We start from the raw sequence: 23,572 nt of genomic DNA on the forward strand, positions 1-23,572 counted from the left end.
CAGCTTGCAGGATCTTCATTCCCCGACCAGGGATTGAACCCAGGTCCATGGCAGTGAAAGTGCTGAATCCTAACCACTGGACCACCAAGGAATTCCCTAGAGAGATTTTCTTAAAAAGAGATGTGACAGGGCTTCCCTGGTGGCACAGTCGTTGAGAATCTGCCTGCCAATGCAGGGCACACGGGTTCGAGCCCTGGTCTGGGAAGATCCCACATGCCGCAGAGCAACTAGGCCCGTGAGCCACAACTACTGAGCCTGCGCCTCTGGAGCCTGTGCTCCGCAACAAGAGAGGCCGCGACAGTGAGAGGCCCGCGCACCGCGATGAAGAGTGGCCCCCGCTTGCCGCAACTAGAGAAAGCCCTCGCACAGAAACGAAGACCCAACACAGCCAAAAATAAATAAATTAATTAATAAAATTAAAAAAAAAAAAGAGATGTGACAAATAGAAAAATGGCAGACAACATAAGTCCTATCAATAATTAAATGACTATATAGTACTATTTTGATTTCGGTGGGCCTTGCATATTTGCATTCATTAGCCAAAATCATAGAAATCTGTGAATGTTATTGAATGCAAATTTACCCTAAAGATGAAAAAATCCATATCTAAAAATCAGTATCTTTCAAGTGTGAAAATAACAGTCAGTAGAAGATTCAGTAGAAGCATCTGACTCCACCCAGGAAGGCTCTGTACCAACTACACCAGTCGGCTCTCCTGACCTCCTGCCTCTGCTTGGGTTTGGCCAATGGAAAGCCCCAGCAAGAGATCTAAGGGGAGGGGGGAAGGTAAGGGAGGTGGCATATTTATTTCCTCCAGAGAGAGTTTCCTATTCTCTCTGGTGGGATCACAGCAGGCTGGTGGTGTCCTTGGACCAAGGTCGTGGTTCCTATCTCTAAGAGGATCTCTGTGTGAAGGATACACCAACGCTTCCTTGCCCTTATCCATTCACACCTGGTGTGTGAATGGAGGCCCCGAGGTCTGCAGTTCCCAGCCCAAAGGTACTAACTCTTCTGCCCTCTTGCTTCTCTGTACCTTGTTCACATTTTTGTAAATACCACCTTTCTCTTCTTTATCGCCCCAAGTTGTCCAACTTAAATGCTGTCGTTTCTTTACTTATCAGAGCCCTTACTGATACAGAGCCCAATCGCAACAGCAACAAAAAAAGGAAAAATACATCAAAATTAACAAACCAGAAATGGCAGGAATTATGTAAAGAACATTTCAAAATCTACAGAAGAAGACTTAAATGGAAAGACATCCATGTACTTGAATGGGAAGCCTCAACATCATAAAGACGTCAGTTCTTCCTTGGCTAATTTCTAAGTTAAATGCCAACAGGTGCTTTTATTGTTGTGTTGCTATTATTGTTGTTGTTTCATTTTTTAATTAAACCAGTTTTACCATTCATGTTGGAAAACAAACAAACAAGAATCGCTAGGGAAACTCTGAAAAAGAAGGGTAAATATTAAAACATAAAATCGTTATCACTAATTTTTTTTAAAATACCTATGGTACCAGGCTTCCCTGGTGGCGCAGTGGTTGAGAATCCGCCTGCCAATGCAGGCGACACCGGTTCGAGCCCTGGTCTGGGAAGATCCCACATGCCGCGGAGCAACTAAGCCCGTGTGCCACAACTACTGAGCCTGTGCTCTAGAGCCCGCGAGCCACAACTACTGAGCCTGCGTGCTGCAACTACTGAAGCCCGCACGCCTAGAGTCCGTGCTCCACAACAAGAGAAGCCACTGCAATGAGAAGCCCGTGCATCGCAACGAAGAGTAGCTCCCACTCGCCGCAACTAGAGAAAGACTGTGTGCAGCAACAAAGACCCAACGCAGCCACAAATTAATTAATTAATTAATTAATTAATTAATTAATTAAATTTTAAAAACCTATCGTACTGACACGTGAATAGAGAGACCTATGTAATTAAACAAAAGCCCAGAAATATACACAAATACCTACGAAAAATTACAATAAACGTTGCATCTCAAATCAGTGGGGAAAAGAACTATTTAATAAATGGTTTTGGGACAACAGGCAGCATTCTGGAAAACAAATGCAGCTGAACATTTTAACATATATCAGGAAAAAAATCCAAATGAATCACAGATTTAAATATAAAAATGGAGTCATAAAAGTATTAGAAATAAATGTGAGAGAATTTGCTATAATTGTGGAGTGGTAAAAGTCTTTCTAATTGTAACTTAAAATCCAGAAGTCATGACAAAAATTGTTTAATACTATATTACAAAAAAAATTTTTTTTAACTAGAAGTAATGTCTAAAGAGGAAGTGGGAATAAAATAACATGTTCCCAGAGATCCATAAGTAAAAGACCAAAAACCCAGTAGAAAAATGACCAGAAAAACAGTTAATAGGAAAAGAAAAACAAAAGAGTTTTACACATGAGAAAATGCTCAACTTTTCTCATAATAAAAGAAATGCAAATTAAAACAACGCTGAGAAATTACTGTCCACTTATCAGGAAGGAAAACTTAGAAATATGATAAAGGCTTCCTCATGAGCCTGTGAACGAACAGGTTCCTCTATACAAGGCTCTTAGGAGTAAATTGGTGCCAGCTCTACAGAGGACTGTTGACGACAACGTCTATTAGAATTCCAAATGCATTTACTCTCTGATCCAGCTATGCAATCCCTGGGTATTTATTCTGCAGACATATTTGCACAAGTGCAAAATTATGTCTATATAAACATTCCATCTCAGCACGTTGTTAATAGCAAAAAACAAAAACAAAACCCCAAAACAATCCAAATATCTAACAATGAAGAAATGATGGAATAAATTAACACGTATCTATAGAATGCAATACTTTGCAGCCTGAACAAACACGGAGAATGCCCTCTGTGTACTGATATGGCAGAATGTTCATTGGAAATGTTAACTGAAAAAAGCAAGGTTCTGAGGAAGGCGCGTAGTGCATTACTATTTGTATGAACAAAAAAGGCGAGGAAAGTAAGAATATATAGATTTGCTTGTACGTAAACAAGAATACTCTGAATGACAGGTCCTACTGAATAGAATAGGGAACTATATTCAATATCCTGTAATAAACCATAATGGAAAAGAATATGAAAAAGAATATATACATATATATATATATATATATATATATATATATATATATGAATCACTTTGCTGTATACCTGAAACTAACACAACATTGTAAATCAACTATACTTCAATAAACTAAATTTTAAAAAAAGAATACTCTGAAAGGACAGGCAAGAAACTAGTCACAGTGGTTACCTGAGGGACAAAGGTAAGGCCTGGTGATGGCTGGGTGGATAAGGAACAGAGATGGTAGGGTGGCTTGCATCATTTACCTTTTTATATTTAGAGAGGTTGAACCCTGTAACTATATCCTCTATGCAAAATTTTCAAAATATAAAGACATATTAATCTTAAACGCAGAACCCCAGAATGATGGAGGTTGGTATGTTACCTAAGAATTACTCCTTAACTTAGAATGGGTTCTTCATACCCCCTGGGGCCCATGTTGTACCGTGAACATTTTCTGTCCTCATTCAGAGAGAATGAACAAGAGCAGGTCTGTAGCCTTTGTTTCCAGTTTGGCTAATGAGATGAGATTAGGATGTTTATTCCTCAGCTCTGACCCAGACTCAGGACTCAGAGGCAGGAGAACCGCCCTAGGTATGATCCCCTCTCCATTCTTGTCATGGGGTCTCCACGTGCACTGATTTTCGTAGCACTGTTGTACTTCTCTCTTTGAACAACTTAATATACGCAGCTGCTATAGTTTCAACCCCACCATACAATTCAACACCATTGCCAAAAATGATAGGTCTTTAGTTTAGCCTGACAGCCCATGAGTGATACTTCTCCTTTTTTCCTTTTTTTTTCTTTTTTTGCATGAGAACCTACTTCTTTCTGCCTTATTTGTGCATAAGACTACCGTAAGTTTTATCTATAAAAACATCTAGGAGGAGATGATTTCTACAGATCGTGGGCTCTCCAGCAGATGAGCATTCAAACCTGTCACTGGTGAAAATCATGAAATGAGCCGAAAACTCCACAAAAGGGAGAGGGAAAGCGTAGGAATCAGACGTGCGAATCTATTTTTCCTTTTATTTTGGAAACCATGGTGACTGAGAGCTCTGATGAAGCCATACAATACACCAGCATCGACTCAGGAGCGTCTTGGAAGGAATATATCCCTTTGATATGTTCAGTTCCTTTTCCTACCAGACAAAAATTTTCCTCAGAAATCAACATTTGCCAACCACTGTCAAGGTTTTCTATAAACCAAAATACAATGGACCGACTAGTTGCCCAGCAGAAATGACCTTCTGATGCCTAGTCTAGCCTTGTTTCAAATGCCTTAGTGTCCCTGGGCATGGGATTACAATCCTCCAAACTTCTGGAAAATCTGAAAATGAAGTTACAGATCAAATCACAGGTCTCCACTCACGTGAACAGTCCGTGAACAGCATCTCTAGGGAATAAATGCTGGTCTGTATTCACATCTTTGTGAATCTGCTTTCCTATCCATTTACACATTGAAATGGCTTTACTATGCTGCCTTTCTTTGAAAGAAAAGAGCATTTTGCATTTGTTAATGAGGCAGAAAATTCATCACACATCTTAATCACACCCTGCTTAGCACTTGCTTTTTCCAAGACTCCATTCTTCAAATGATGTGTTCCTAAAAAGCTGTGTATAAATCTAATTTTTAAAACTTTAATTGAATTTTATATTCGTGAAGACCATTATTTAAAGAAGCTCTGTAATGGATTCTTTGTAACGAGAACAGATCCTTCTAATTGATCCTCTTTGCAGGACTGGACCTTTTTTAAAAGGATTTTCTTAACAGAATTATTTCAGATTGTCAGTTACTTAGATACCTAGCAACATTAAGTCCCAAGATCAAGGTTGTGTAGTTTTGAGTATGAAACTCATACTTAACATGTGAATTCCCAGTCTGACTCCAAGAGAACACATATATATTATATTATTAACATTACATATTTGTCATATATTTACTATATAGTTATACATTTATATTATATATAAAGCAGAATGCATTATATATATATACAAATTAAAACATAATATTTAAAAACCCACATAATGTGTATATTAATAAAGTAGGAAGGAAAAAGAAAATTTTTCATTTGATCTATTTTTTCCTAGATATATGAAATTTGAGGTCTGAAAGCTATCCTCGGAAAATTATTAATTTTACTGGCCTTTCTCTGCTTTTTCTGAGCTATGATTTTTGTATCCCCCAATATATTTCCAAAATGAAAATCTCTTTTTTCATCCAAACTTTCAGATCTTTACATGATAGCATTTATTTTTAATATTCATAAATGAAGAGAATATATAACTATGTAATGAAAAATAGCTATTATAAATTCAGGAACATTTTTAAAAGTCATAAGAATTAATTTTAAATTTTATGTTTTTTTAAAGATAACTAATCAAAGATAAATACACATGTAATTTTTAAAGTCTAGTTGAATAGGGGGCATGCCTTGTCCTGATCACAAAGGTAATCACTTTATTTTATTTTTTTAAATTTTATTTTATTTATTTATTTATTTATGGCTGTGTTGGGTCTTCGTTTCTGTGCGAGGGCTTTCTCTAGTTGTGGCGAGCGGGGGCCACTCCTCATCACGGTGCGCGGGCCTCTCACTATGGCGGCCCCTCTTGTTGCGGAGCACAGGCTCCAGAAGCGCAGGCTCAGCAGTTGTGGCTCACGGGCCTAGTTGCTCCGCGGCATGTGGGATCTTCCCAGACCAGGGCTCGAACCCGTGTCCCCTGCATTGGCAGGCAGACTCTCAACCACTGCGCCACCAGGGAAGTCCCTTTATTTTATTTTTTTAAAGATTTTTTTTGGTGTGGACCATTTTTAAAGTCTTTATTGAATTTGTTACAATATTGCTTCTGTTTTATGTTTTGGTGTTTTGGCCACGAGGCTTGTGGGATCTTAGCTCCCCAAACAGGGATCGAACCCGCACCGCACTGGAAGGCAAAGTCTTAACCACTGGACCGCCAGGGAAGTCCCAAGGTAATCACGTTAAACTACTTTTTTGCAAGACCACTTTACTGAGGTGTGATGGACACACAAAAAGCTGTACACATTCAATGTATGCAACTTGATGAGTTGGGGGATAAGTATTACATCCCTGAAACTATCACAACAAAGGCCATGACTTATCCATCATCTCCTAAAGTTTCCTTCTGCCTCCTTTATTCATTTACTTTCATTAAAAGTTTGTTTTTCCTTTTGCAGTAAGAGCACTTAACATAAGGTCTGCCTCTTACCAAATTAAGTGCACAATGAGTGTTGTAACCAGGGGCTCGAGTTGTACAGAGATCTCCAAGTTACCCCTCTTGCACAACTGAAACTTTGTAACCTGTCACAGACATGTTCCCTGCCCCCACCGCTGGTGCCAACGATTCTACTCTCTGGTTCCATGAGTTTGACTATTACAGATTCCTCATAAAAGTGGGATCACGCAGTATTTGTCCTTCCCTGTCTGGCTTATTTCACTTAGCATGATGTCCTCTGGGTCCATCCACATTGTTTCAGATGGCAGCATTTCCTTCTTTTTTAAGGTTGAATAATATTCCGTGTACATGTATACCACATTTTCTTTATCCATTCATCCAATGATGGACATTTAGTTTGCTTCTACCTCTTGGCTACTGTGAATATTGCTGCAGTGAACACAGGAATGTGGTATCTCTTTGAGATCCTGACTTCACTTCCTTTGGATAAATACCCAGGAGTGGAGTTGCTGGGTCAAGTGGTAATTCTTTTTTTTTTTTTTTAATTAATTTATTATTTATTTATTTATTTATTTATGGCTGCGTTGGGTCTTCGTTGCTGTGCGTGGCTTTCTCTAGTTGCGAGCAGGGGCTACTCTTTGTTGCGGTGCGCGGGCTTCTCATTGCTGTGGCTTCTCTTGTTGCGGAGCACGCGCTCTAGGCACACGGGCTTCAGTAGTCGTGGCTCGCAGGCTCTAGAGCACAGGCTCAGTAGTTGTGGCGCACAGGCTTAGCTGCTCCGCGGCATGTGAGATCTTCCCAGACCAGGGCTCGAACCCGTGTCCCCTGCATTGGCAGGCGGATTCTTAACCACTGTGCCACCAGGGAAGCCCTCATATGGTAATTCTATTTTTAATTTTTTGAGGATCATCTATACTGTTTCCATAGTGCTTGCACCACTTTTTATTCCCACCAATAGTGCACGAGGGTTCCCTTTTCTCCACGTCCTCACCAACACTTGTTCGTTCTCGTCTTTTTGATGATAGCTGTTCTGACAGGTGTGAGGTGATATTTCACTGTGGTTTTGATTTACATTTCCCTGTGATTAGTGATGTGGAGCATCTTTTCATATACATGTTGGCCATTTGTACATCTTCTTTGGTGAAATGTCTATTCAGGTCCTTTGCCCACTTTTTAATCATCTTATTTGTTTTTTGCACTGATTTGTAGGAGCTGCTCATACATTTTGGATATTGACTTCTTATCAGATATTTAACCTTTTGATTTTAGTGTTTCTAGCAGTTGGTTTTCTCTAATAATAATTATACACGGTTATTTATTGTTTTATCAGCCTTACAATTGAACTATTGATTTCCTGCTACGATAGATGAGAATGTATTATTTACCACTTCCTACCATTCCTCCTCCTCCTCCCAGTATAAGTTATCACATCTCTAGTTACTTTATTGGTTATATTAATTAACAGAGACATTTACTTTATATTAACTAATGTTCCATCACTAATGGTGAAATGTATAAAAGGACAGCCCATATGAGCATTTTCCTTTGAGATGAACAGAGGTTATAATGTTGTATTATATATATTATTGATTATATTATATTGATATATTGATTATATATATAATCATATATTACTTTGCAATAAGCTATATATATAGAGTCACCATGTACATACAATGTGTGCATATGTACACAAACATGTACGTATAGAGTATATATATATATCATAATGATATAAATGCTGTTTATAGATTTCAACTTTTGGATTCAATCTATAGGTAAGTTATAGAGAACTTCATTATGGTTATATATACTTTATATATGGTGCAGTTATACTTAAAGGATTTTTAAAACTCATGAAATCAGAACATTTATGTTGGAAAAAACATAAAAAAGGATTTGGGTTGTGTTATTTATTCACTGACAGATACTGTTTGATGTACACACCGTGTACACAGCAGTGCTTCAACCCTGAGACCTCCCCAGTTTCCAGGTTGTTAAATACCAGTCTGCTGATGGTTTTGAAAGCAGTACCTCAAGAGTTTAAATACTTTCTTCTTTTTTTGTAAAATGGGCTTATAGTTTATATCTCTTTTAGGTTATAAGCATCCTAAATACAGAAACTGGGTTTGGCATAGCCAGTAGTTAACAAGTGCCTATCGATTGGCTGGTATCATACTTCCTGAGGAAGGTTATATACTTAATGCTCAAGTGCCTCAGTTCTAACAATATTTCTCAGGATAACTGAGGAAATGTTGATTTGAGCGTGCAGTGCAATTTTAGGTGACATGGGGGGCACAGGAAGAAATAGCTTCTGGTCCTTGGTCTTAAGGACCCACCCTCTACAGTTGGGGAGGCAGACAGGGAAACAAGTCGCTTCTTGGACCATAATGGGGCACGAGCCAAGTATACAGGAGAAGGACAATTAATTCCAACAGTGAGAGCTTTGGAGGACCTGGTGAATGAGATGGCACTGAAGCCGAGCCTTTAAAGATGAGCAGGATTTTGCTAGATGCTAAAGAGAAGACTAGATGTTACAGGCTGAGGGAGTTTGTCCAAAGGCAGATGGCTATTTGCCAAACCTCACCATCCTCTCCTTTCCATGGAGTAGAGTTGTCTCTGGAAAGTAGCTGCCCTTCCCAAGTCTGTCCTTCCCAGCTCCTTGTTACATCTAGAAATGGCCATGTCATTAGTTCTCGCCCAGGGAGTGATGGACAGCTAGGAAACAGGGGTATTTCCATTCTCTCTCTCCCCATCTCCTGGAGCATTCCAATCCCGTAAGAGAAAGAGGAGCCAGAGACAGAATCTTTGGCCCCAGAGTCACTCCAAGAACAAAGCTGCTCAGCAACTAGGAACACGTTCCTTGAACTGGAGAGAAGAGAAAGCACGAAGTGAGCGATACGGGCTGTGGTCACGTCATCACAGCACACTACATTTATCACTCAAAGGGGGAGAGACATCAAGAGACCCTTAAACCAACAAGCTTCTAATCAGTTAAAATGTTGAAAGAAAAAATACTCATCTTCTTCACTACAATCTTCCCATAAAATATGTCCTTTGGGATGTGGGAGGTGTTTGGAAACGGCATGGCCTGAAAGTTGAGGGCAAGGGAAGAAAAGGCACCCCCGAAAGGATAATTTCATTTCTCCCCCCATGGCTGGAGGCTGCACCTGACAAACCTCAGTTTTAGTTTTTAGTTTCCCTTGGGCTGTCCATGGCTGCTACTACCACTGGGAAAACTGGGTCACTGAATGGTAAGCAAAACTGTCCTCTTTTCCAAGAGCTCGCTGGGGAATCCCTGCCTGGGGCATCACACCTAACGGCAAAAGGCAAAGCTACCAGGGCTTTCTGGGCAATGCAATTGATGGGAGATGGGAAGTAATTAGGCTGCTCCAAGGAGACCAAAGTCCACGGAGGGGGCAGGCCTGCCTTGGGAAAGATAGGCCTGCAATTCGATCAGAAAATTACTGTCAAGTCTGATTTTATCATTAGACTTAAGTTGACACTAGTCAGTTAACACTGAACATTAGCCTTTAGAATACGTCAAGTCTAAGACATTCGAAAAGAAGAAGCTTCTAAATAAACAGAGACTCCTTTCCGAAATCACACGCCCATTAAGACATACACAGAACTGCACACAAACCTCTATAATAAACCACTCTTCTCGGGCCCAAACACATACGTATGTTGACACAAAACACCCACGGACAGATGAAAGTCCAGACACATTTGGGATCTACCGCCTGGGCTAATGGCCATTATAATAATATATCATTTTTATTGTAAATAATTTGGAAGGAGTCACGTGGTTAAGCACCTTGGATAAAAAAGTGATGAGCTACCTGTCCTGTCCCTTGGCTTTTATTTCCAATCGAAGGAAAATGGTGACCAAATACCACCCAGCAGTCAACCTAAAGGAGACAGGCCCTGGGACGAAGGCTCAGGACACACTTTGCTAAGGCCCTGTCAGTGCTTCTGCTTCACCAGGATTTGCCGTGAGACACAATATTCTCAAGAATTATTGCTTAGCCTTAAATGTATGTATATATAAATACGATGGGTATCACTTTCAGGAGAAGGCTACACAGCTTTGGAGACAAGCATTCTCCTGCAAAAGGCAAGAAACTGTGTATATCAGAAAGGGATTGTATCTGTTGGGTGACGAGCTCTCCTGGCCGAAGGAACTAGAAATCTGGGGCTTCGATCGAGGGCAGTTCACAAGGTCCAGCCATGACTCCCCAGAATACGCCTGCCTAAATAGACAGAGTGCGCCTAGATTAGTGCATTTAGACCAAAGAAAGATGGAGGTACTTTTACAGCATCAATACAGGTATCATGGGCTTTCTACCTCATGCAGTATTCACAGTATTTGAGAAGTGGACACAGATGTGCTTTCAAGGGGCAGGAAGTCAGTAAGCAGGAGAGACCGTGAAGCAGCTTCCAATGGAATTTATTAAAAATAGAATCCGTAGGGCTTCCCTGGTGGCGCAGTGGTTGAGAGTCTGCCTGCCAATGCAGGGGACATGGGTTCGAGCCCTGGTCTGGGAACATCCCACATGCCGGGGAGCAACTGGGCCCGTGAGCCGCAATTACTGAGCCTGCACGTGTGGAGCCTGTGCTCCGCAACAAGAGAGGCCGCGATGGTGAGAGGCCCGCGCACCGCGATGAAGAGTGGCCCTCGCTCGCCGCAACTAGAGAAAGCCCTCGCACAGAAACGAAGACCCAACACAGCCATAAATAAATAAATAAAATTAAACTTTAAAAAAAAAAAAAAAGAATCCGTAGGCACTACGCATTCTGAGAAATATACCGTGATATGAGTGACGTGACACCGGGACACACGTGAGAACGTGGACCGGGAGGCTGCCGTGATCAGGCACGTGCATCCACGTAGGAAGCTGGGGAGAAACACACACATACTCCAAGGAAATGTCACAGCATTTCAAAAGGAACTATTTCCTTCCAATGCATTTTATAAAATAGCTTATGGAACAAACTTCAAAAATCAGTATGCCACCAAAAGCCCATCTAGCCTCCCAGACTGGCACTTCCTGATAGTTACACGTCTGCAGTTAGGGAACAGAGGCTCACCCACTATCTGTCTAAGTATTTAAAAGTTATAAATATTAAAAGTTATAACTCAACCAACAGTTAAATAAAATGTTCTATCCATTGCCTTGTCAAATAGAGCTTCATAACAGAAGAACAGAAAAAGGTGTGTAGAGTTATGATTTTTATACTTTGGACTCAAGTCCAAAAATCACTATTTAGGTTTTCATCATCAAGCCATTTACAGAATTTGTGTTCTTCGACAATTATTGTCTAAGGGATTAAAAATAAAATGTAAGGGTAGTTGAAGTGTGAAAATTTTAAATATATATGATGAAGATGAAGAGTACATGAAGAAATTAAATTATTTTAATATACATATTTCCAAAAAAGTTAGTTTTATTATATTAAAATTGACTATTAAAATGTAAAGGCAAGATATAAGTTATAGTCAATTAAGATCAAAATTTTAATCCAGGGCTTCCCTGGTGGCGCATGGATTGAGAGTCTGCCTGCCAATGCAGGGGACACGGGTTCGAGCCCTGGTCTGGGAAGATCTCACATGCCGCGGAGCAACTAGGCCCGTGAGCCAAAACTACTGAGCCTGCGCGCCTGGAGCCTGTGCTCCGCAACAAGAGAGGCGGCGATAGTGAGAGGCCCACGCACCATGATGAAGAGTGGCCCCCACTCGCCGCAACTAGAGAAAGCCCTCGCACAGAAACAAAGACCCAACACACCCAAAAATAAAATTAATTAATTAATTAATTAAAAAAAGAAAAATTTTGGGCTTCCCTGGTGGCGCAGTGGTTGAGAATCTGCCTGCCGATGCAGGGGACACGGGTTCGAGCCCTGGTCTGGGGAGATCCCACATGCCATGGAGCAACTAGGCCCGTGAGCCACAGCTACTGAGCCTGCGCGTCTGGAGCCTGTGCTCCGCAACAAGAGAGGCCGCGATAGTGAGAGGCCCGCGCACCGCGATGAAGAGTGGCCCCCGCTTGCCACAACTGGAGAAAGCCCTCGCACAGAAACGAAGACCCAACACAGCCAAGAATGAATAAATAAATAAATAATAATTTAAAAAAAAAAAAAAAAGAAAAATTTTAATCCAAAATAAATTAAGTAAAGCTGAAAATCATGTTCTCTCCAAAATTTCATTAAATATTATCATATTAAATATTATCATAAAGGATAATATATATACATATATATAAAACATATACAAATATTTATACAAATAAAGCTACCACAGGTCTAGTGTTTCATGCCCATCTACTTGCTAATGTAAAGAGTTGATAAATACTCACACGTTATGTATACACCAAAACACATATATACACATACATGTTAATATTGAATATTCCTGCGTTAGAGAGGGCAAGTCTAGCCTTGGCCACATCTATGGGGGCTCCGGAACCTCCCAGGATCCCGAGGACAGGTGTCTGGGATGGTCACAGGTGTGAGCACCTGTCAGAGCCCCCAGGGAGGGGAAGGGTGTGCGGCTGGGAAGAGGATCTGGGGCCCCGCGTGTCCACTGGGTTCCTCCGCCCAGCGTGCATCTGTGCATTCGCGATGCTTCTGGACCGCGGCGGGGAACGAAGGACGTGCGCACCCCTGGCAAGTGATGCTCTGTTACACAAAACCCGTCGCACGCGTGCTGAGAGGACGCCTTTGTTAAGTTAGGTGTCTTATCAAAATACTTCATCCACCCCCAACCCCTGGCCCTCGATCCCTCCTGTTAATCTGGAGCAAGGTCCATCTCCAAAGTCAGCGGCAGTGCCCCCAACATGCATGCATTAGGACGTAAAAAGTGGATTCCCTGGGGCTTGAACCATGTCGGCGCAAGAACACGTCATACTTACGCCAGAGCTGAGCACGGGTCCGACTCAGCAGTGCGGGGTGACCTTTCACGTGTCCACTGGCGCGCAGGCGGGACGCGTAGCCTCCACTGCCCAGGTCTGCGTGGACAGCGCCTAAGCCAGCTCTGGGGCCTGAACTGTAAAGTGGCCCTGTGTTTCATTTTGAATTTTCTAGTAGCTGCATTAAAAAATAAAAAGAAAGAGGTAAAATTAATTTCAATAGCTTGTTTTCTTTAAGCCAGTACATCCAAGATATTGTTTTAACGTGTGCTCAATATAAAAATTATTCATGAGATGTTTTACGTTCTTTTTCTTTGTATATTTTAAAGATCAGGAAACAGACAAGAGAGTAGTGGTTCCTTGATCAAGGAAGAAGATCTCAAGTCCAAGAGCCATCGCTCCAGAGCCATGGACGCCACCAGGATAGGACAGCCCCAGAGCTCTCTGCTGCACCCAGATTCCCCAGACGCACTCCACAGAAAGGGAATCAGGAGGCAAGAAGTTCATTTCAATGTCTTTGCCCAATACTGACTCATTTTCATGAGCTCCATTTTGGATTTTCCCTCTTGGGCTTCGCCCACCAAATACAAATGCCACTGCTCGCCTCCAGTGCAGGGGCCAAGAGAAATTCCACGTGAGGGCTCATTTGTTCCTAGGGAAGACAGCCAAGCAGGTTGAGAAATTACCTCCTGTTTGGATGCAGGAATAATGAACTTGGCGTAAGGACAGAGATGGTTGTTAATCTTGTCTTAATCAGACATTTTGGATGTGCAGCAGAATTCTCGTCAGGTCTGGGTATCATGCCAATGTTAAAACACTGGGCAAACTTTGCAGGTTAGACCACTGCCCAGGTAGCATCCGTCAGCGCGGAGTCCTCTGGATAGGTCGTGCAAATCGACAAGGTTCACAAAGGAGAAGGATTTCAACTCTCCTGCTCCCCTCAAGACTAAAAGATACTGGGAAGTGAGGTGGGCTAGGTATCTGTTAATAACACTGAACAAAAACCCTGTAGAGTCAGGATTTTTTTCATGTAAAGAATGCATTTAGGGGCTTCCCTGGTGGCGCAGTGGTTGAGAATCTGCCTGCCAGTGCAGGGGACACGGGTTCGAGCCCTGGTCTGGGAAGATCCCACATGCCGCGGAGCAACTAGGCCCGTGAGCCACAACTACTGAGCCTGCGCGTCTGGAGCCTGTGCTCCACAACAAGAGAGGCCGCGATAGTGAGAGGCCCGCACACCGCGATGAAGAGTGGCCCCCACTTGCCGCAACTGGAGAAAGCCCTCTCACAGGAACTAAGACCCAACACGGCCATAAATAAATAAATAAATAAATAAATTTTTTTAAAAAAAGAATGCATTTAATTCTTATAGCTTTATAATATAGTTGGAAATCAGGAAGACATGCCTCCAGCTTTGTTCTTTTTTCTCAAGATTGCTTTGGTTATTTGGGGTCTTTTGTGGTTCATACAAATTTTAGGACTGTCAGTGGGCAAAAATTTCTTAAACAGGGCACAAAAAGAAGTAGTCATGATAGAAAAGATTAGTAAGTTGATCTTCATTAAAATTAAGAACTTCTGGGAGTTCCCTGGTGGTCCGGTGGTTAGGACTCGGTGCTCTCACAGCTGTGGCTTGGGTTCAACCCCTGGTCAGGGAAGTAAGATCCCACAAGCTGCACAGTGCAGCAAAAAAAAAAAAAAAAAAATTAAGAACTTCTGTTCAAAAAAGACAACATTGAAAGCAAAAAGGCAAGTCACAGATGGGGAGGAGATATTTGCAGTCCATATGTCTGATGAAGTACTCATTTCAGACTCTTCAAAGAACTACAGAATAATAGTAAAACTCAATCCAATTTTATTTCATTTTTACTTTTTTTTTTATCAAATGAGGAAAAGACTCAAACAGGCAGTTAACAAATATCCAAATAGACAGAAAGTACTAAAAAGATGTTGAACATCATGTAAAGTCATCACTACAGCACAAATTAAAGCCACAGTGAGATCACTACGTCCCTACCTGAATGGCTAAAATTAAAACGATTGACAGAACCAAGTGAGAGGGTGTGAAGCAAATAAAATGTGGTTATATTGCTAGTGGAGTATTAATGGAGGCAACCACTTTGGAGAGCTGCTTGACGTTCTACAAAAACAGATGTACGTACCACGATCCAGCATCTCCATCTGTATGCGTCTACCCAACATAAGTGAGTTCCTAGATCCAAAAGACACGGGCAAGAATGTTCGTAGCAGCTTTACTCATAACACCCTGGAACGGGAAAATCCAAATGCCTATCAGAAGAAGAACGGATAAATTAAAAAATAAATAAATTAATTAAAGGGATATTAAAGAATGGAGCAGCACACAGCAGTGAGGCGAAAAGACAAACTATGATGAACGCATCCACATGGATGACGCCCGCAGATATTGCGTTAAACCAAAGAAATCATAACTGAAAAGGTCTATGCTCTGTGATCCATTTCTATGAAGGTCAAGGACAGGCCACAGTCATCTATGGTGAAAGAAAAGGAATAGCAGCTAAACTTTGCAGGGGTGGGAGCACTGACTAAGAGACAAGAGAGAACTTTCCGGAACGCTGATAACTTTCTATATCTTCATCTGGGTCGTCAATGAATGAGTATATACATGTTTAAAAATTACACCTGAAACTAACACAACATTGTAAATCAACTATACTCCAATTAAAAGTTTTTTTAAATACAATAAAAATAAAAATTCACCAAGATGTACACTTAGGATGTGTGCACCATATTGTTTGTAAGTTATGCATCGACTTTTAAAAATTAAAGGAGGAGGAGGAGAAGTGAGAGCAACACATTCCCCTCAGAATTGCGAAACCAAGCTCCTGCCCTAGTGACAGAGTGGTATTAATCTAAAACCAAGAAACCTTCCTAGTAAGGGGAACATCACACTCAGTAGCAAGCATTCCTAATTAATTGCCTGCAAGTGTAAGAATACACTGCTAGTTAGGTTCGTAGTGTGAGATGGAAGAAAGAACAGGTTTGAGTTTTGATCCTCCCCATCCTGTAAGTGATGGTTTTGCCCTTCATATCTGTTTTGCTTCTGACTCAGTTAGTTTGCTTTTGATTGAAAACATCAGAAAATCCAACTCCAACTGGGTTAAACAGCCAAGAAATATATGGCCTCCCTAAAGGAAAGCCCTAAGGTCTTCTTGGTTGTTTGACCAGTTGCACCGAGGAATCCCACCATTCCATCTCACCTCTGTACCACCAGAGGGATGCATGGGGGTGAGACAGTTGCAGGGGAGGCTACTTTCTTCCTCATCCTTGTGGGAAGAATTGCTACTGGAAGATCTCCCAGAATAGTAAGGAAGAATTTCCCCAGAACCTCCAGCAAATCACTTCTTGTGTCTCCTTGGCCCAAGTTTTGTCCTAGTTCCATCTAAACCAAGTGCTGGCTGGAGGAGGGGAGGATGAGTGAGATTGCAAAGATGGGTTTGGTCTAAGGAGTGCCAACCCTAGGACTGATGATGAGCTGGATAGTGGGGAAAAAAATCAGGGTGCTGCTTAGAAAGAGAAAGAGGGCCTAGAAAAGGGATGTTGGGTTGACCACCAGTGATATTCAATACCATTCCCTCAACAAGATTTTAAGCACCTAGGTATCAGGGAATGTGTTTATCCCCACAATGTTGTACTGTCTGGGGACCACGACAGACAGACGAGACAGGGGTGTGTAGGACCTCAGAGTTTCACACGTCAGAGGAATAGCAGCTGATGCCATCAGCTGGCTACTAGTCCAGAGATGTGGCTAAGGTTCCCAAGAGTGCCCCAAAGTTTAGAAGAGTTTGGAAGACAACAGCTCCTACTGGACAGAGCCTTGTCCATATCAAGCCTGTAGACAATGAGCTAGAAAAGAAGTCACAGCCAATCAAGGAGGACCTCATAACCTGCAACAGACAGTCAAGTAAGAAGACAGCATCTTTTTCTCTCCCTTCTCCCTGCCCTCCCAGTAAGGGATCTGGAATGGGGTAGAAGGAGAGAACAAAAGTCTAGCCTGGAGTTGGAGTAGGGATATGAATTGAACATGAGCTTGAAGCTTAAAAATGAACAAGTCAGTGATTACATAGGTGTATACATTTTTTATAACATATTTTAATCAGGTTGTCTTTTTATTGTTGAGTTGTAAGAGTTCTTTATATATTCTGGATACAAGCCCCTTGTCAGATATGATTTGCAAATATTTCCTCCCATTCTATGGGGTTTCTTTTTATTCTTTTGATGGTGTGCTTTGAAAATACAAAAGTTTTTGATTTTGATGAAGTTCAATTTATCTATTTTTTTTCTTTTGTTGCTTGTGTTTTTGGTGTCATATCTAAGCAATCAATGCCTAATTCATGGTAATGAATATTTACTCCTGAGTTTGCTTCTGGGTGTTTTAGTTCTTACATGTAAGTCTATGATATGGTTTGAGTTAACTTTTGTATATGGTATAAGGTAAAAGTCAAACTTTATTTTAATGTGGATATCCAATTGTCCCAACACCATTTGTTGGAAAGAGTATTCTTTTCTCATTAAATGGTCTTGGTACCCTTGTAAAAAATAGATTGACAAAGATGGAAGCATGGGAAGACAGGGGGTTTGCGTCTCCCCACAACTAGGGCGCCTGCCGGCTGCTGGTGGGGTACCCTGATGCCCAAGGAGACGGGAGGAACCCCCAAGTGAACCGGTAGGACTGGGGGAACTGAGGGGGGAGGAGAAGTGGAGGCCAGACAGGGTCAGCGCCCCTGAGGCTGGGGAGATCAGGAGAGGCAGGCGGGAGGGACCCTCCGGGAGGAGCGGGAGAGGAACAGAGGGTGATCGCCTGGTCCACTCGGGCTGGGGAGCCTGCTGAGCTCCCAGACTGGTACGCCCCCTGCAAAGCCCCCTCCAGGCCGCATGGGTCCTTGGGGGTATAGGAGGGAGGCCAGGGAGATCAGGAGAGGCAGGAGGGAGGGGCCCTCCTGGACGGAGGAGCAGGAGAGGAGAAGAGGGCGTTTGCCCCGCCCACTTGGGTTGCAGGAGCCTGCTGAGTTCCCAGCGTGGTCCCCTGCCTTTCAAGGCCGCACCGCATTGGTCCTGGGGGTATAGGAGGGAGGCCAAGGGAGAACAGGGGAGGCAGGTGGAAGGGGCCCTCCAGGACCAGAGGAGCGGGAGAGGAGAGGAGGGCATTTGCCCCTCCCACTCGAGCCCAGGAAGCCTGCTGGGCTCCCAGGTGAGGTCCCCTACCCTCTGAGACCAGCGGTTGGGGGCACACCTGGGCCCCTTCTGTTCCTTGAGCCTAAGCCCCACCCCCCACGGCCCCCAGGGCCTTTTCCAGCCCTGTGGGTCCTGAGCATTGGCCCTGCCCACTGCCCAAACCTCACCTGTGCTTAGGCCCCGCCTTCCACAGTCAAGCGCTTTCCCCCCTTTTTTAAATTTTTTTCTCTTTTTTCTCCTCCCCTTTTATACTATTGTGGTAGTGTTGTACCTTCCAGTTGTTGATTCATGTGTATTTTTATTTTTATATTCTTTCTAAGACATCTGTTAGTTTCCTAGTCTAATTTTATTTTTTACCTTGTTATTGTTCTCTCACTCTCTTTTTTTTTTTTTTTTGCCACCCCACGTGGCTTGCGGGATCTTGGTTCGTGAGCTGGGGGTTGGGCCAAAGCTCCTGCGGTGGGAGTTCCGTGTCGGAATCACTGGACTAACAGAGAACCTCAGATCCCAGGGAATATTCATCAGAGTGAGATCTCCAGGAGGTCCTCATCTCAGCACCAAGACCCAGCTCTACCCAACAGCCTACAAACTCCAGTGTTGGAAGCCTCAGGCCAAACAACCAGTAAGACAGGAACACCATCCCACTCATAAAAAAAAAAATGAGATGGCAAAAAAATATGTCACAGATGAAGGAGCAAGGTAAAGACCTACAAGACCAAATAAATGAAGAGGAAATAGGTAATCTACCTGAAAAAGAATTCAGAGTAATGATAGTAAAGATGATCCAGAATCTCAGAAATAGAATGGAGGCACGGATTGAGATAATACAAGAAATGTTTAACAAAGATCTAGAAGAACTAAAGAACAAAAAAACAGAGATGAACAACACAATAACTGAAATGAAAAACACACTAGAAGGAATCAATAACAGAATAAGAGAGGCAGAAGAACGAATAAGTGAGCTGGAAGACAAAATGGTGGAAGTAACTGCCAAGGAACAGAATAAAGAAAAAAGAATGAAAAGAATTGAAGACAATCTCAGAGACCTCTGGGACAACACTAAATGCACCAACGTTTGAATTATAGGGGTCCCAGAGGAAGAAGAGAAAAAGAAAGGGTCTGAGAAAATATTTGAAGAGATTAGAGTCAAAAACTTCCCTAACATGGGAAAGGAAATAGTCACCCAAGTCCAGGAAGCACAGAGAGTTCCATAAAGGATAAACCCTAGGATAAAAACACCAAGACACATATTAATCAAACTAACAAAAAATTAAATTCAAAGAAAAAATATTAAAAGAATCAAGGGAAAAACAAAAAATAATACACAAAGGAATCCCCATAAGGTTATCAGCTGATTTTTCAGCAGAAACTCTTCAGGCCAGAAGGGAGTGGCAGGATATACTTAAAGTGATGAAAGAGAAAAACCTACAGCCAAGATTACTCTACCCAGTAAGGATCTCATTCAGATTCAACAGAGAAATGAAAAGTTTTTCAGACAAGCAAAAGCTAAGAGAATTCAGCACTACCAAACTAGCTTTACAACAAATGCTAAAGAAACTTCTCTAGGCAGGAAACACAAGAGAAGAAAAAGACCCACAAAAACAAACCCAAAACAATTAAGAAAATGGTAATAGGAACATACATATCTATAATAATCTTGAATGTAAATGGATTAAATGCCCCAACCAAAAGACACAGACTGGCTGAATGGATACAAAAACAAGAGCCATATATACGCCATCTACAAGAGACCCATTTCAGACCTAGGGACACATACAGACTGAAGGTGAATGGATGGAAAAAGGTATTCCATGCAAATGGAAATCAAAAGAAAGCTGGAGTAGTAATACTCATACCTGATAAAATAGACTTTAAAATAAAGACTGTTACAAGAGATAAGGAGGGACACTACATAATGATCAAAGGATCAATCCAAGAAGATATAACAATTATAAGTGTTTATGCATCCAACATGGGAGCACCTCAATACATAAGGCAAATGCTAACAATCATGAAAGGAGAAATCGACAGTAACGCAATAATTATAGGGGACTTTCACACGCCACTTACGCCAATGAACAGATCATCCAAACAGAAAATAAATAAGGAAACACAAGCTTTAAATGACACAATAGACCAGATAGATTTAATTGATATTTACAGAACATTCCACCCAAAAGTGGCAGAATACACTTTCTTCTCAAGTGCACATGGAACATTCTCGAGGAAAGATCACATCTTGGGTCACAAATCAAGCCTCAGAAAATTTAAGAAAATTGAAATCGCATCAAGCATCTTTACTGACCACAACACTGTGAGACTGGAAATCAATTACAGGAAAAAAACTGTAAAAAAAGCAAATACATTGAAGCTAAACAGTGCGCTACTAAATAACCAAGAGATCACTGAAGAAATCAAAGAACAAATAAAAAAATACATAGAAACAAATGACAACAAAAACACAATGACCCAAAACCTATGGGATGCAGCAAAAGCAGTTCTAAGAGGGAAGTTTATAGCAATTCAATCTCACCTCAAGAAACAAGAAACATCTCAAATAAACAATCTAACCCTACACTTAAAACAACTAGAGAAAGAAGAACAAAGAAAACCCAAAGTCAGTAGAAGGAAAGAAATCATAAAGATCAGAGCAGAAATAAATGAAATAGAAACAAAGAAAACAATAGCAAAGATCAATAAAACTAAAACCTGGGGCTTCCCTGGTGGAGCAGTGGTTGAGAGTCTGCCTGCTAATGCAGGGGACACGGGTTCGAGCCCTGGTCCGGGAAGATCCCACATGCCACGGAGCAACTAAGCCCGTGAGCCACAACTACTGAGCCTGTGCGTCTGGAACCTGTGCTCCGCAACAAGAGAGGCCATGATAGTGAGAGGCCCACACACTGCGATGAAGAGTGGCCCCCACTTGCCGCAACTAGAGAAAGCCCTCGCACAGAAACAAAGACCCAACACAGCCATAAATAAATAAATAACTAAATTTAAATACCGTATGCTAATGCATATATATGGAATCTAAAAAGAAAAAATGGTGCTGATGAACCTAGTGGCAGGGCAGGAATAAAGACGTAGACATAGAGAATGGACTTGAGGACACGGGGTGGGAGGAGGAAGCTGGGGCGAAGTGAGAGTAGCATCGACATATATACACTACCAAATGTAAAATAGTTGGCTGGTGGGAAGCAGCAGCATAGCACAGGGAGATCAGCTCGCTGCTTTGCAATGACCTAGAGGGGTGGGATAGGGAGGATGGGAGGGAGGCTCAAGAGGGAGGGGATATGGGGACATATGTATGCATATGGCTGATTCACTTTGGTGTACAACAGAAACTAACACAGTATTGTGAAGCACTTATACTCCAATAAAGATCTATTTTAAAAATCGTTTGACAATAAATGTTAGGGTTTATGTCTGGACTCTGGATTCAATCTCATTGATCTGTATGTGTATCCTATGCCAGTCTTATACTGTCTTGATTACTGGGTCTTTAAAGTAAGTTTTGAAATTGGGAAGTGTGAGTTCTCCAACTTTGTTCTTCTTTTTCAAGATTATTTTGGTTATTCTGGGTCCCTTGCATTTCCATTTTAGAATCATCTTGTCAATGTCTGCCCCCCAAAAAAGGTAGCTCGGATTTTTATAGGAGTCATGTTTAATCTGTAGATCAATTTGTGGAATATTGCCATGTTGACAGTATTAAGTCATCCCATCCATTAACATGGGATGTCTTCTCTTTTATTTAGGTCTTCTTTAAATTCTTTCAACAATGTACTGTATATTTCAGTGTACAAATCTTACACTACTTTGTAAATTTATTCTTAAATATTTTATTCTTTTTATGCAACTGTAGTGAAATTGTTTTCTTAATTTCGCTTCCAGATTTTTAAGAGCTCGTACACAGAAATACAATTTATTTTTGCATATTCATCTTGTATCCTACATAGGTATATACATGTGTTGAAAGTAATTGAATCTTGCATATAAGATACATGCATTTCACTTCATAAAGTTTACCTCAGTAAAAAAAAATTAACATATGGTTTTAAAGCAAATAAACAGGACTGGTTATTTTTAGAATGAGATTGTTTTAATAACTGGAAATACTAAAGTTTTATGTAATCGGACTGGCTCCTCACAGAGAGAAAGGAGGGGTGATGTTCAACAGAGCACAGCTAAGGGCTGTTAATGGAAAAATCAAGCCGTTCAATACTGATTCTCCAAAGAGTTAAGACAACTCACTACATCAGTAACCATGGTGACAGAAGATAGCATAGGCTATTACTTGCATTACCCTGACATTTACTTTGTCAGAGCAATCTCACAATCAAAAAGGCATTTGTTTCCCTTTAGAAAAATACATACTGTCTCTCTGTCAAATGTTTATTGAATTTGCCTCTGTCATAATAAGCACCCAAGTCCCAGCATCTTTGTGTTCAGTACTCCTCTCTCTACCGCTCACATCTCGAGGCACCTTGGGGATGAGTAGAGAACCTGCTGTCCCTCCACCCATGTCACAAATGCTGAGACTCTGCCGTCTGGTACTTACTGAGAGAAGTTTCAGCTGTCCATCAAGAATAAGGCTCTTTTTAACACAACATTGTAGATCAACTATACATCAATAAATTTTTTTAAAAAAGAAAGAAAGAGGGCTCTTTTGGGACAGATCTTGTGGAAATATAACAACTACTCACAAGTTTTCCTAACTACTGAGATAGGCAGGTCCGTTTCTTACTGTAGTAAAATATACATTCTATTTCTTCTAGATATCTCGTGACACTAGAAAATCTGATGAACCCTTAGTACCTATGTGATGCTTCCTGTGCCTTCCAGAGTTTACAAGGAAAGCTTCAAGAACAGAACCTCCTGGAGACGTTGGTCTTTGAGCTTTTGTAGCCGAAGTTAAAGGAAAGCAGACCAGATGGGATAAAATGGGCTCCACGGACCATGAACACTTTCTCACTGCCAGGATGATTCATCTTCAAAGTTCTTAGGCCTCAGCAGACCTTAGTTTAAGAAAATCCTGTGCGAAACTAGCCAACATTTATTTAAGACAATCTGTTGATCTTTAGTCTCCTAATGTGAGCTGCTATCACATAAATAATCTGGCTATTCCTGAGATGATTCCAAATAATCACCCTTCAAGTACATTCTACAAAAAATGGCATTAACA

General features: G+C 41.4%; 1 long non-coding RNA gene across 1 annotated transcript in view; it reads right to left on the reverse strand.

Annotated features, from left to right (window-relative positions):
* LOC309615482 overlaps nucleotides 1-23,572 on the reverse strand; it is a 100,733-nt gene that overhangs the window by 4,485 nt on the left and 72,676 nt on the right. The window contains exon 2 of the long non-coding RNA XR_014236869.1: nucleotides 13,186-13,360. This is a non-coding gene — a long non-coding RNA (uncharacterized lncRNA). The remainder of the gene's footprint in view (nucleotides 1-13,185; nucleotides 13,361-23,572) is intronic.

Source organism: Balaenoptera borealis (assembly GCF_965194805.1).
Source record: "Balaenoptera borealis genome assembly, chromosome: 18".
In the NCBI taxonomy this organism is placed as follows: Eukaryota; Metazoa; Chordata; class Mammalia; order Artiodactyla; family Balaenopteridae; genus Balaenoptera; species Balaenoptera borealis.